Source organism: Oncorhynchus mykiss, chromosome 18, assembly GCF_057628025.1.
Source record: "Oncorhynchus mykiss isolate SJ-2025 chromosome 18, ASM5762802v1, whole genome shotgun sequence".
In the NCBI taxonomy this organism is placed as follows: Eukaryota; Metazoa; Chordata; class Actinopteri; order Salmoniformes; family Salmonidae; genus Oncorhynchus; species Oncorhynchus mykiss.
The window spans coordinates 77247785-77261510 of record NC_143039.1 but is presented as its reverse complement, the minus strand read 5'-3'; the positions used below and the strand labels follow the sequence as shown (position 1 = coordinate 77261510).

The 13726-nt window shown below is 42.4% G+C and overlaps 1 protein-coding gene and 1 long non-coding RNA gene across 2 annotated transcripts in view; both read right to left on the bottom strand.

Annotated features, from left to right (window-relative positions):
* LOC110496903 (regulating synaptic membrane exocytosis protein 3) overlaps nucleotides 1-11691 on the bottom strand; it is a 74267-nt gene extending 62576 nt beyond the window's left edge. The window contains exon 1 of the mRNA XM_090209438.1: nucleotides 11492-11691. The gene's annotated coding sequence lies outside the window, so the exon portion shown is untranslated. The remainder of the gene's footprint in view (nucleotides 1-11491) is intronic.
* Nucleotides 1-13726, bottom strand: part of LOC149975653 (uncharacterized) — a 217895-nt gene that overhangs the window by 85756 nt on the left and 118413 nt on the right. The gene's annotated exons all lie outside the window — the stretch shown is intronic.

Here is a 13726-nt window from a genome sequence, read left to right as displayed (position 1 = left end):
AAATAGTTAAAGTACAAAAGGGAAAATAAATAAACATAAATATGGGTTGTATTTACAATGGTGTTTGTTCTTCACTGGTTGCCCTTTTCTTGCGGCAACAGGTCACACATCTTGCTGCTGTGATGTCACACTGTGGTATTTCACCCAGTAGATATGGGAGTTTATCAAAATCGGGTTTGTTTTCTAATTCTTTGTGAATCTGTGTAATCTGAGGTTAATATGTGTCTCTAATATGGTCATACATTGGGCAGGAGGTTAGGAAGTGCAGCTCAGTTTCCACCTCATTTTGTGGGCAGTGAGCACATAGCCTGTCTTCTCTTGAGAGCCATGTCTGCCTACGGCGGCCTTTCTCAATAGCAAGGCTATGCTCACTGAGTCTGTACATGGTCAAAGCTTTCCTTAATTTTGGGTCAGTCACAGTGGTCAGGTATTCTGCCGCTGTGTACTCTCTGTTTAGGGCCAAATAGCATTCTAGTTTGCTCTGATTTTTAAAGAATTTTTTCCAATGTCTCAAGTAATTATATTTTTCTTTTCTCAAGATTTGGTTAGGTCTAATTGTGTTGCTGTCTTGGGGAGCAGCTTGCAGGACCAGCTTGGACAAGAAATTCAAAATGAAATGATCTTAACAGAGAAAAATGTCCTCCTGTGTGCCACCTATATCCCCCCACTAGAATCCCCATACTTTAATGAAGACAGCTTCTCCATCCTGGAGGGGGAAATCAATAATTTCCAAGCCCAGGGACATGTACTAGTCTGTGGCGACCTAAATACCAGAACTGGACAAGAACCTGACACCCTCAGCACACAGGGAGATAAACACCTGCCTGGAGGTGACAGCATTCCCTCCCCCATATGCCCCCCTAGGCACAACTATGACAACAAAAACGGGTCACAACTCTGTCACACGCTGGGTATGTACATAGTCAACGTTAGGCTTCAAGGGGACTCCTATGGTTGGGACACCTATAGCTCATCTCTTGGCAGTAGTACTGTAGACTACTTTACCACCTCAACCCAGAGTCTCTCAGAGTGTTCACAGTCAGCCCACTGACACAACTATCAGACCATAGCAAAATCACAGTCTACTTGAACAGAGCAATACTCAATCATGAGGCATCAATGCCAAAGGAACTGAGTAACATTAAGAAATGCTATAGATGGAAGGAATGCAGTTTGGAAACCTACCAAAAAACAATTAGGCAACAACAAATTCAATCCCTTTTAGACAATTTCCTGGGTAAAATGTTCCACTGTAATAGTGAAGGTGTAAACTTGGCAGTAGAAAATCTTAACAGTATATTTGACCTCTCAGCTTCCCTATCAAATCTAAAAATCTCAAATAGAAAACCGAAGAAAATGAACAACAAGAACAAATGGTTTGATGAAGAATGCACAAATCTAAGAAAGAAATTGAGAAACCTGTCCAACCAAAAACATAGAGACCCGGAAAACCTGAGTCTACGCCTTCACTATGGTGAATCACTAAAACAATACAGAAATACACTACGGAAAAAGAAGGAACAGCACGTCAGAAATCAGCTCAATGTAATTGAAGAATCCATAGACTCTAACCACTTCTAGGAAAATTGGAAAACACTAAACAAACAACAACACGAAGAATTATCTATCCAAAATGGAGATGCATGGGTAAACCACTTCTCCAATCTTTTTGGCTCTATAACAAAGAATAAACAGCAAAAACATATACATTATCAAATACAAATCTTAGAATCAACTATTAAAGACTACCAGAACCCACTGGATTCTCCAATTACATTGAATGAGTTACAGGACAAAATAAAAACCCTCCAACCCAAAAAGGCCTGTGGTGTTGATGGTATCCTAAATTAAATGGTAAATATATAGACAACAAATTACAATTGGCTATACTTAAACATCTACCCCAATATACTTAAACTCATTAACATCATCCTTAGCTCTGGCATCTTCCCCATTATTTGGAATCAAGGACTGATCACCACAATCCACAAAAGTGGAGACAAATTTGACCCCAATAACTACCGTGGAATATGTGTCAACAGTAACCTTGGGAAAATCCTCTGCATTGTCATTAACAGCAGACTCGTACATTTCCTCAATGAAAACAATGTACTGAGCAAATGTCAAATTGGCTTTTTACCAAGTTACTGTACAACAGACCACGTTTTCACCCTGCACACCCTAATTGACAACCAAACAAACCAGAACCAAGGCAGAGTCTTCTCATGCTTTGTTGATTTCAAAAAAGCCTTTGACTCAATTTGGCATGAGGGTCTGCTATACAAACTGATGGAAAGTGGTGTTGTGGAAAAAAGATCTGACATGATCAAATCCATGTATACAAACCAAAATTGGCAAAAAAACACACATGTATTTCCACGGGGCCGTGGGGCGAGACAGGGATTATGCTTAGCCCCACCCTCTTCGACATATATATCAACAAATTGGTGAGGGCACTAGAATAGTCTGCAGCAAATTGGCAAAAAACACACACATTTCTTCACACAGGGTCGTGGGGTTAGACAGGGATGCAGCTTAAGCCCCACCCTCTTCAACATATATATCAACGAATTGGCGCGGGCACTAGAAAAGTCTGCAGCACCCGGCCTCAACCTACTAGAATCTGAAGTCAAATGTCTACTGTTTGCTGATGATCTGGTGCTTCTGTCCCCAACCAAGGAGGGCCTACAGCAGCACCTAGATCTTCTGCACAGACTCTGTCAGACCTGGGCCCTGACAGTAAATCTCAGTAAGACAAAAATAATGGTGTTCCAAAAAAGGTCCAGTCACCAGGACCACAAATACAAATTCCATCTAGACACTGTTGCGCTAGAGCACACAAAAAACTACACATACCTTGGCCTAAACATCAGCGCCACAGGTAACTTTCACAAAGCTGTGAACGATCTGAGAGACAAGGCAAGAAGGGCCTTCTATGCCATCAAAAGGAACATAAATTTCGACAAACCAATTAGGATCTGGCTAAAAATACTTGAATCAGTTATAGAACCCATTGCGCTTGATGGTTGTGAGGTCTGGGGTCCGCTCACCAACCAAGACTTCACAATATGGGACTCTACAAGCAGAATTCTGCCAAAACAGCCTACAACCTAAAACACCAAATAATGCATGCAGAGCAGAATTAGGCCGATACCCGCTAATTATCAAAATCCAGAAAAGAGGCGTTAAATTCTACAACCACCTAATTGGAAGCGATTCCCAAACCTTCCATAACAAACCATCCCCCCTACAGAAAGATGAACCTGGAGAAGAGTCCCTCAAGCAAGCTTCTGTCAAATGTATGATTACAGAGACCAACAAAGAATTTGAAAACAAATCCAATTTTGAAAACTCCAATATCTATTGGGTGAAATGCCATATTGTGACATCACAGCAGCAATATTTGAGACCTGTTGCGCAGTGAAGAACAAACACTATTGTAAACACAACATATATTTATGTTGATTTTTTTTAATTTTCCCCTTTGTACTTTAACAATTTGCACATCATTACAATACCGTGTATAGACATAACATGATATTTGAAACATCTTTGTTCTTGTGGAACTTTTGTGAGTGTAATGTTTACTATTATTTTGTATTGTTTATTTCACTTTTGTTTATTATCTACTTCACCTGCTTTGGCAATGTAAACATATGTTTCCTATGACAATAAAGCCCTTAAAATTAAATTGAAAATTAGATATAGATAAAGACACAGGGAGAGAGACAGGGAGAGAGACAGGGACAGAGAGAGAGAGACAGAGAGAGAGACAGGGAGAGAGAGACAGAGAGAGAGAGAGTCAGAGACAGAGAGACAGAGAGAGAGACAGAGACACAGAGAGAGAGACAGAGAGAGAGACAGGGAGAGAGACAGAGAGAGAGACAGGGACAGAGAGAGAGAGACAGAGAGAGAGACAGGGAGAGAGAGACAGAGAGAGAGACAGGGACAGAGAGAGAGAGACAGAGAGAGAGACAGAGAGAGAGAGACAGAGAGAGAGACAGGGAGAGAGACAGAGAGAGAGACAGGGACAGAGAGAGAGAGACAGAGAGAGAGACAGGGAGAGAGAGACAGAGAGAGAGAGAGTCAGAGACAGAGAGACAGAGAGAGAGACAGAGAGAGAGACAGGGAGAGAGAGAGAGACAGAGAGAGAGACAGGGAGAAAGAGAGAGAGGGGTGGGGGGGACAAGCTGCAGCTTTCAAGTGCATCAATAATTTCCACTTCCCCTTCTCCTACAACCTTCCCTCTCCTCCATCCTTCCCTTCTCCTACAACCTTCCACCTCTCCTACAACCTTCCACCTCTCCTCCAACCTTCCCCCTCTCCTCCAACCTTCCCCCTCTCCTCCATCCTTCCCCCTCTCCTACAACCTTCCCCTTCTCCTCCATCCTTCCCCCTCTCCTACAACCTTCCCCTTCTCCTCCAACCTTCCCCCTCTCCTCCAACCTTCCCCCTCTCCTCCAACCTTCCCCCTCTCCTACAACCTTCCCCCTCTCCTCCAACCTTCCCCCTCTCCTCCAACCTTCCCCCTCTCCTCCAACCTTCCTCCTCTCCTCCAACTTTCCCCCTCTCCTCCAACTTTCCCCCTCTCCTCCAACCTTCCCCCTCTCCTCCAACTTTCCCCCTCTCCTCGAACTTTCCCCCTCTCCTACAACCTTCCCCCTCTCCTCCAACTTTCCCCCTCTCTTACAACCTTCCCCCTCTCCTACAACCTTCCCCCTCTCCTCCAACTTTCCCCCCCTCCTACAACCTTCCCCCTCTCCTCCAACTTTCCCCCTCTCCTACAACCTTCCCCCTCTCCTCCAACCTTCCCCCTCTCCTCCAACTTTCCAAAGTTGCAAAATAAATGTAGAAATGTATGTTATTCAATTATTGCACTCACACTGCTCGAGCGTCTGCGATGCCAAGGGCTAAAATAGAACTCCTTTCTATTTCTGGCGCAGATCGCGCTGAAAGTCCTGCCTCTCCCATCTCCTCATTGGTTATACCAACGTGGGTGATTGAAAGACAAACTGTGTTGCTGGTTGTCATGGTAATACTATGAAAGTTTAGATGCCAATCACCATATAAGTTCAAAGATGAAAAAGCCTGGAAGGAGGAGAGATGACTAGAAACGATTCGGTTGACCGTTTTATGTGTGGATTAATTGTCGGAGTAGAGGACCTTGTGCATTTCAGGTAAAATAACAACTCAATGTTTATATCCCAGGACAAATTAGCTAGAAACAGATAACTAGCTAAATTGCTATAATTGTTAAATGCTTTTCGACCTGTCCCCAAATGAATGTCATTGGTTCAGAGTTTGTTTTGATATTTTAACCTGTGTGTCGTAATCGCGTTTGGGGTAGGGGGACAAAATACATGTATGCACGATGGCGCACGATGGCGCACGATGGCGCACGATGGCGCACGATGGCGCACGATGGCGTACGCGCGCAGCCGCTTTGGGTTCCGTGTAATAATTAGATATGAATCTGATTATGTACGGGAAAAGCATGTAAACACATTACTCTGCTTATCTTAATCGGTGTACGGTTAAAATCCAAGTAAGCATTTTCTGCATTTTCTGAGCATACTGTCAAATTATTGGGACGTGTAAACAGCTGAATCGGCGTTCCAGCTGTGTATTTGATCTGCCAGCAGCTCAAGCCCTCCTTTTATGTTTGAGTGAACACAGAAAAACCTATGTAGTAGTATGTATCATCTTACAAATGTTATATCTGTTAAAAAAAACAGTGTGGCAGAAAATACTATTAACACTATTACTGAACAGCTCACGTTATAGACAGAAGTATGCTACATGGCAGACCAATCCAAACTCATCTCCCCGCATTTCAAGCCCATTCATTATCTCAGCCAATCATGGTCCCTGTCTTTTTCTGTGGCTAAACCAATAAGGCTGGTAATTTAACAATTTTATTCGTATTTATAGGTTTGTTATTAAGGCACATGAAAGTTCACACGTTCCAGAAGGTATTTCTGATAATAAATAATAAGAAAAATGTTCAAATGCATCTCCTGTGAAATACATACTCTACGCCTGAAACGAGTCACAAATAGTTTTCACGTACAAACGTTATATGTCTGAACTCTGGTAGAGAGAAAATGGAGAAGGAATTGGAAGACAGAAAGAGAAGAATGCAAGAGATGTGGCTCAACCATCTCCCCTCTCAAGCTGCCTACTCTCCTATGAAGATATCTTCAACCTAGCTACTTTCTCTCCTATGTAGATATCTTCAACCTAGCTACTTTCTCTCCTATGAAGATATCTTCAACCTAGCTACTTTCTCTCCTATGAAGACATATTCAACCTAGCTACCTTCTCCCCTATGAAGACATTTTCAACCTAGCTACCCAATCCATCCCTCTATCCCTCCCACTATCTCCCCCCACCTCCATGTTGGTTTGGAAATATATATTGGTGTGCATATAAACATGGTTACTCTCGACAACAGACTGGCTCATTTCATGTTTATGGTTTGAGTGCAAGTACCTGCTGAACCCTATAGTCATTCTCTCACGTAATGACCACCATTCATTCATGTCTGAGCGCAGACCTTCACACTGCTGGTCCAGCGACCAACAGGTGCCAGGATGTGGGAGAGGAGATAGTTAATGATACATGAAGGGAGGGAGGACACGGAGAGATGAAGGGTTAAGATATGAATGTTATTTATGTTTTCTGACGGGAATGTTTCTGTGTACTTCTCTGAAGAGAGACACGGTGGTCCAAAACATTGCTGCATTATTTAAACGTTAGGGAACAGAAACCTGCTAGATAGAGAAAGAAAGATAGACAAACTCAGTACTAGAGAGATGGGAGGGTTGAAGATATCACTGATATGTACATGAAGGGGATTTGATTGTACAGTATAGACGTCTGGTCGAAGACACACAGTAGTTTAAATGCTGTTCCATTAAAACAGTGCGTAGGCCTAGTTTTACTCCTTTAAATGGGTATGATTCTGCACCACTGACACCCAGATATATAGCGGGAGGGAGAGAGAGATAAGGAGGGAGAGAGATAGGGAGGGAGATAGGGAGGGAGGGAGCCGGATGAGAAATTGAGGCCTAGTTAATGAACCTTCTAGCTACATTTTCAATAGGCCTACTGGGACAGAGGATTAGGATACTCGTGGATCCCAAAAGTCTATTTACTTATCCAGCAACATCATCTGTTTTATCTCTTTACTTATCCAGCAACATCATCTATTTTATCTCTTTATTCCTCCAGCAACATCATCTCATCATCTATTTTATCTCTATATTATTAATAAATAAAGGAGGTAGTGACACTGTCTGTGATTTATTTAGAATTCAAGGAACACTTAACCAACATGGCTACCACAGCATTCTGCAGCGATACGCCATCCCATCTGGTTTGCGCTTAGTGGGACTATCATTTGTTTTTCAACAGGACAATAACCCAAAACACTCGTCCAGGTTGTGTAAGGGCTATTTGACCAAGAAGGAGAGTGATGGAGTTCTACATCAGATGACCTGGCCTCCACAATCGCCCGACCTCAACCCAATTGAGATGGTTTGGTATGAGTTGGACAGCCAAAAAGTGCTCAGCATATGTGGGACCTCCTTCAAGACTGTTGGAAAAGCATTCCAGGGGAAGCTGGTTGAGAGAATGCCAAGAGTGTGCAAAGCTGTCATCAAGGCAATGGGTGGCTCGTTTCTTTTTTTTAATATAAATTTGCAAAAATGTCTAAAAAACGGTTTTGCTTTGTCATTATGGGGTATTGAGATGTCATTATGGGGTATTGTGATGTCATTATGGGGTATTGTGATGTCATTATGGGGTATTGTGATGTCATTATGGGGTATTGGGGCGGCAGGGTAGCCTAGTGGTTAGAGCGTTGGACTAGTAACCGGAAGGTTGCGAGTTCAAACCCCCGAGCTGACAAGGTACAAATCTGTCGTTCTGCCCCTGAACAGGCAGTTCACTGTCTGTCCACTGTTCCCAGGCCGTCATTGAAAATAAGAATTTGTTCTTAACTGACTTGCCTGGTTAAATAAAGGTGAAATAAAAAAATTGTGTGTAGATTGATGAGGGAAAAAACTAAAATAAATGTTAGAATAAGGCTAGTATCAGAACAAAATGTGAAAAAGTTCAAGGGATGTGAATACTTTCCAAAGCCAATTGAATTTACCACAGGTGGACTCCAATCAAGTTGCAGAAACATCTCAAAGATTATCAATGGAAACAGGAAGCAACGGAGCTCAATTTCGAGTCTCATAGCAAAGGGTCTGAATAATTTAAAAAAAATAAAAAATTAATACATTTATTTAAAAAAAATCTAAAAACTTGTTTTCAACTTGTCATTATGGGGTGTTGTGTGTAGATCACTGAGGAATGATTTTTAAATTAATACATTTGTCATTTTTTGTAGTTTTTGTGTTTATACTTTTTCATAATGACAATGACAAGTTTGATGTCGGACGACAATAGAATGTTCATGATGTCATGGCGACAACTGTCGATACACGTAGTATAAACCAGCCTTTAGTCTTGAAATCATTGGTTGTTTAGTACATGACCTCATGTGAATCCTTAATGAGATGGGCGGGGCTAAGGACTTAAGAGGGTGTGAACGATGCTGCATGGGCGGGGCTAAGGACTTAAGAGGGTGTGGACGATGCTGAATGGGCGGGGCTAAGGACTTAAGAGGGTGTGAACGATGCTGAATGGGCGGGGCTAAGGACTTAAGAGGGTGTGAACGATGCTGAATGGGCGGGGCTAATGACTTAAGAGGATGTGGACGATGCTGAATGGGCGGGGCTAAGGACTTAAGAGAGTGTGAACGATGCTGAATGGGTGTAAACAAAGTAGAGCTCTCCAGTAGGTTCACCAAAACATTCAAGAGCTATCTTCTCAAAAGTGAGGTTAGTTTATCAACAAAGCAGAGGGCCTCCCGAATGGTGCAATGGTTCTAAGGCACTTCAACGCAATACATACTGACACGGTCACCAGGTGTACAGTGTTTCCTCCAACACTTTGGTGCGGCTGGCTTCCGGGTTAAGCGGGCAAGAAGCAAGTGCTGCTTGGCTGAGTTGTGTTTTAGAGGACGCACAGAGAGATTTAGTTATTCATGCCTGACTACTGGCTTAGTGAAAATGTTGCTTGTTTCTAGAGAGATCACCCGCAATTCAGGTGCTGCTTGTTCCTACAGAGATCACCCGCAATTCAGATGTTGCTACTTCCTACAGAGATCACCCACAATTCTGGTGTTGCTTGTTTCTACAGAGACCGTGTGTTGCGTTGGGTTGTTGTTGTGTTGTGTTGTTGTGTTGTTGTTGTGTTGTGTGTGTTTAGTGGTCTCCTCCGGTCTCTGGACTCTAATCCCAGTCTCCTCTCTGCCAAAGCTTCAGCAAGGCCAACACACACACACACACACACACACATACACGTTTACACCTCTCAGTTGAGTTGTCTTCTCCAACCCCAGTGTGTTTCTGCAGCTAGTGTCTGTATATATATTGCTATATATATATATATATGTATCTCTAGGTTTGGTTGTGTGTTTTTATTTATGCACAAAGCTGCAATCAAACTTCTCCCACAGGGAAATTAAAGTCATGATCTCATCTCAGCGTCTCATTGTCTTTCCTGGCTTACTGGTATGTCTCTCCCTATTGGATCAGACTCATTGTCTCTCCTTATTGGATCAGTCTCATTGTCTCTCCTTATTGGATCAGTCTCATTGTCTCTCCTTATTGGATCAGTCTCATTGTCTCTCCCTATTGGATCAGTCTCATTGTCTCTCCTGGCTTACTGGTATGTTCTCCCTATTGGATCAGTCTCATTGTCTCTCCTTATTGGATCAGTCTCATTGTCTCTCCTTATTGGATCAGTCTCATTGTCTCTCCCTATTGGATCAGTCTCATTGTCTCTCCTTATTGGATCAGTCTCATTGTCTCTCCTTATTGGATCGGTCTTATCTTATTGTCTCTCCTTATTGGATCAGTCTCATTGTCTCTCCTTATTGGATCAGTCTCATTGCCTCTCCTTATTTGATCAGTTTCATTGTCTCTCCTTATTGGATCAGTTTCATTGCCTCTCCTGGCTTACTGGTATGTCTCTCCCTATTGGGTCAGTCTCATTGTCTCTCCCTATTGGGTCAGTCTCATTATCTCTCCTTATTATGGAAAACCTCCTGGTGGGCGATATTACTTAGGCATTGTTTCAACATCACAAACAAATGACTCTAGTTGGCCATCTGAATATCAGCTGGCAGAACTGTTTTGGAGAGTAGGCTAAGTAAAAGATCAACTGTCAAGATAGATAAGTAGATAGATAGATAAGTATATAGATAGATAAGTAGATAGATAGATAAGTAGATAGATAGATAAGTAGATAGATAGATAAGTCTACCCAGGGAGCACAACACCTTGCATAGATGTTGTTTCAACCAAAATGATGTATTTCCAATGTCTTTTGCTCACTGGTCAGGCTGTATTGCATGAGTGCGCATGGTAGCAGGTTTTAATCTGAAAATAAATTATAACATTTCACAAAATAGCCTACATATCGGATACCAATGCTACTGTTTTCAATGTCCCTAAACCCCCTCATTAATGGAGGAGAAAAGCAACGGCAGACACATACAGTGGTAACTAAGAAGTTAGTCAACATGCCTTGTAAATTACTGAGTCTCCCTCATTGGCTTGTTCAGGAAAGAAAGGCAATAGGCTACGATCAATGATTTATATATTTTCACTAGACAGGTGGTGCTGTGATGTCGCCGCCATGCCTCCATCTTGACACTTAGCCACCATTGACATTTTCTTAGCTCACAAATTATAGTGTGGGAGCTTAAACGCAAGAAGAAAAATGACATCAAAATGTTTTTCTAAAAGTACAAATGCTTGGGATTACTAATGTTACTAAATACCTAAAAAAAAGATGTCATTTTGTCCATGAAACATTTAATTGAAATACTGTAGAATTCAATTAATTCCTACGGAGGACTGTCCCTTACCGGGGAGTACCAATATGGCCGACCAGTGGCTTCAAAGACTGCAATGGCCAATACATAGAAAAAAATATCTAGGGTATACACATCATTGGCTACGATTCCTTGGTGGTGGCAACAATACAACCATCCGTGATCTGATCATATTAAATGCAATGGCCTACGGTAAAAAAAATCATCCATAAAAAATTGAAATATTAGCATAAAACAAATCCAAACAGATACCAACTAATTAAAAGCTGCAGGCTTTTTTGCTTCTCCCAGTGTTCGTTTGCTGTACAATCCAGCGTTTTAATAAAACGTCGGGCTATGTTTATCCACGGGAGTCAAGCTATAGCCTAATCAGCAGCAACAAAAACAATTCTAAACGAGATTTAATCAGCATCAATATTGTCATTATCATAGCGCACCACCTGTTTATGAAACCGGAGCAGGTGCGGTATAGGAAATAACCGGATCATTTCTTCAAATTTCAAACATGAAATGCAGAATCCAAAACAATTCACTTACCGTTTACAGCTACGAGCGTCTAACGGACTGTAAATCGTTTGTCAGAAGTTGTCAAATCACGGGTTGTTTCTGCTGTATCGTTAAGAATGTCATATTTTGGATTATATTTGGGGTTTTGCTGCTGGTGCGTGAGGATAACGATGCTTGTCAACGGTTCTCGGTTTGCTGGTGTCTCTGAATCCACAAGGCGCAGCGGGAGCAACTGGAGGGAGGGAGGGAGAGAGAGAGAGACAGAGAGAGAGACAGAGACAGAGAGAGAGAGAGCGAGAGACAGAGAGAGAGAGAGAGAGAGAGAGGTGGAGGCAGGGAGAGGCGCGCAATAAGAGGCATGCAGAAGGGATGCTATTGGGCTCGACCTACTCTCGAGTTTGTAGTAAGCCTAGCGGTAAAACGCGGTACTGTGGGAAGGAATAGGCTACAGAGAGAGATTTCCTCCCACTCTCTCTCTCTCCTTCATTCTCCCTCCTAGCTAAATAATCTCCATGGTTACTCTCACCTGACACACTATTTCAGTGGCATGCGGGAGGAGCTGGACCAAACGGGCAGTGCTTGCAGGATAACAGGCTAATAGGCTACAAGGAAGGGTGGGGATCAGGGGCGGACTCACCATCTGGCATTTGGGCAGGTCCATTTTTAAGCACAGCGGGCCTGTCAAACTTTGTGTTGTTTTTTAAGCAAAATTATAATTATTTTACTAATAACAATCAAGGAAAATTTGGCCGGTGTGGGGAAATCGAGGAAAAAAATGGTCTGGTGTGTTTGAAAAGCCCTCCTTTCAGCCAACACTGACAGGTGAACCTCCTTTCAGCCAACACTGACAGGTGAACCTCCTTTCAGCCAACACTGACAGGTGAACCTCCTTTCACCCAACACTGACAGGTGAACCTCCTTTCACCCAACACTGACAGGTGAACCTCCTTTCAGCCAACACTGACAGGTGAACCTCCTTTCAGCCAACACTGACAGGTGAACCTCCTTTCAGCCAACACTGACAGGTGAACCTCCTTTAAACCAACACTGACAGGTGAACCTCCTTTCAGCCAGCACTGATAGGTGAACCTCCTTTCAGCCAACACTGACAGGTGAACCTCCTTTCAGCCAACACTGACAGGCCTGGGAGGGTCATTTAATAAGAGTTCTCTCTCATGTTTACTTGTATCTCTCCCTGGTGGGTCCAGAGGAGTCGGTTGTTCAGCATCTGACAAGACACTAGTGGTCTAGTTGATGTAGCTGCTCCAGCATCATTTAGCTGAAGCAGAAACAACCAGGGTTGGCAAACAGACAGTCCTTAACCAGTATGACCTCAACTAGAATATTAAACTGGCATCTCGTTACCCATTGAGAGCACAGCACATACCACTTGGTTAAAACATCTGGACCCTTAGTGTGTATGTCCTCTATCCACCGCTGTGTGTATGTGTGTGTGTGTGTGTGTGTGTGTGTGTGTGTGTGTGTGTGAACACTAATGCTATTCACTTTAACCCACTTAGCTGCGTCTGGGCCCTGGCATGGCATGGTATGGTACATACAGTATTTAGGTCGAGGGCTTTGTGAATTAGAGGGATATAAGGGATATAACTGGAGGGATCACAGGTGACAGGTACTGTAGACTAGCAAGGCCAATACACTGTCCGTGTCCCAATACCCATACTAGCGTACTACATACTAAAACAGCATACTGTTTACTAATCGGCGCATACTATTTAGGACATAGTGTTTATTAAAAAATACGCAGTTTGATTGGCTAAGTAGGTGGGGCGGGGCCAAGTGAGGGCGGATTTTTTTCCAAAATCAACAAACAAATCTTATTAACCAGTCTGATTATAGCTCATTAACCAGTCTGATTATAGATCATTAACCAGTCTGATTATAGATCATTAACCAGTCTGATTATAGATCATTAACCAGTCTGATTACAGCTCATCAACCAGTCTGATTACAGCTCATCAACCAGTCTGATTATATCTCATTAACCAGTCTGATTATAGCTCATCAACCAATCTGATTATAGATCATTAACCAGACTGATTATAGATCATTAACCAGTCTGATTATAGATCATTAACCAGTATGATTATAGATCATTAACCAGTCTGTTTATAGATCATTAATCAGTCTGATTATAGCTCATTAACCAGTCTGATTATAGATCATTAACCAGTCTGATTATAGCTCATTATTAACCAGTCTGATTATAGCTCATTATTAACCAGTCTGATTATAGATCAATAACCC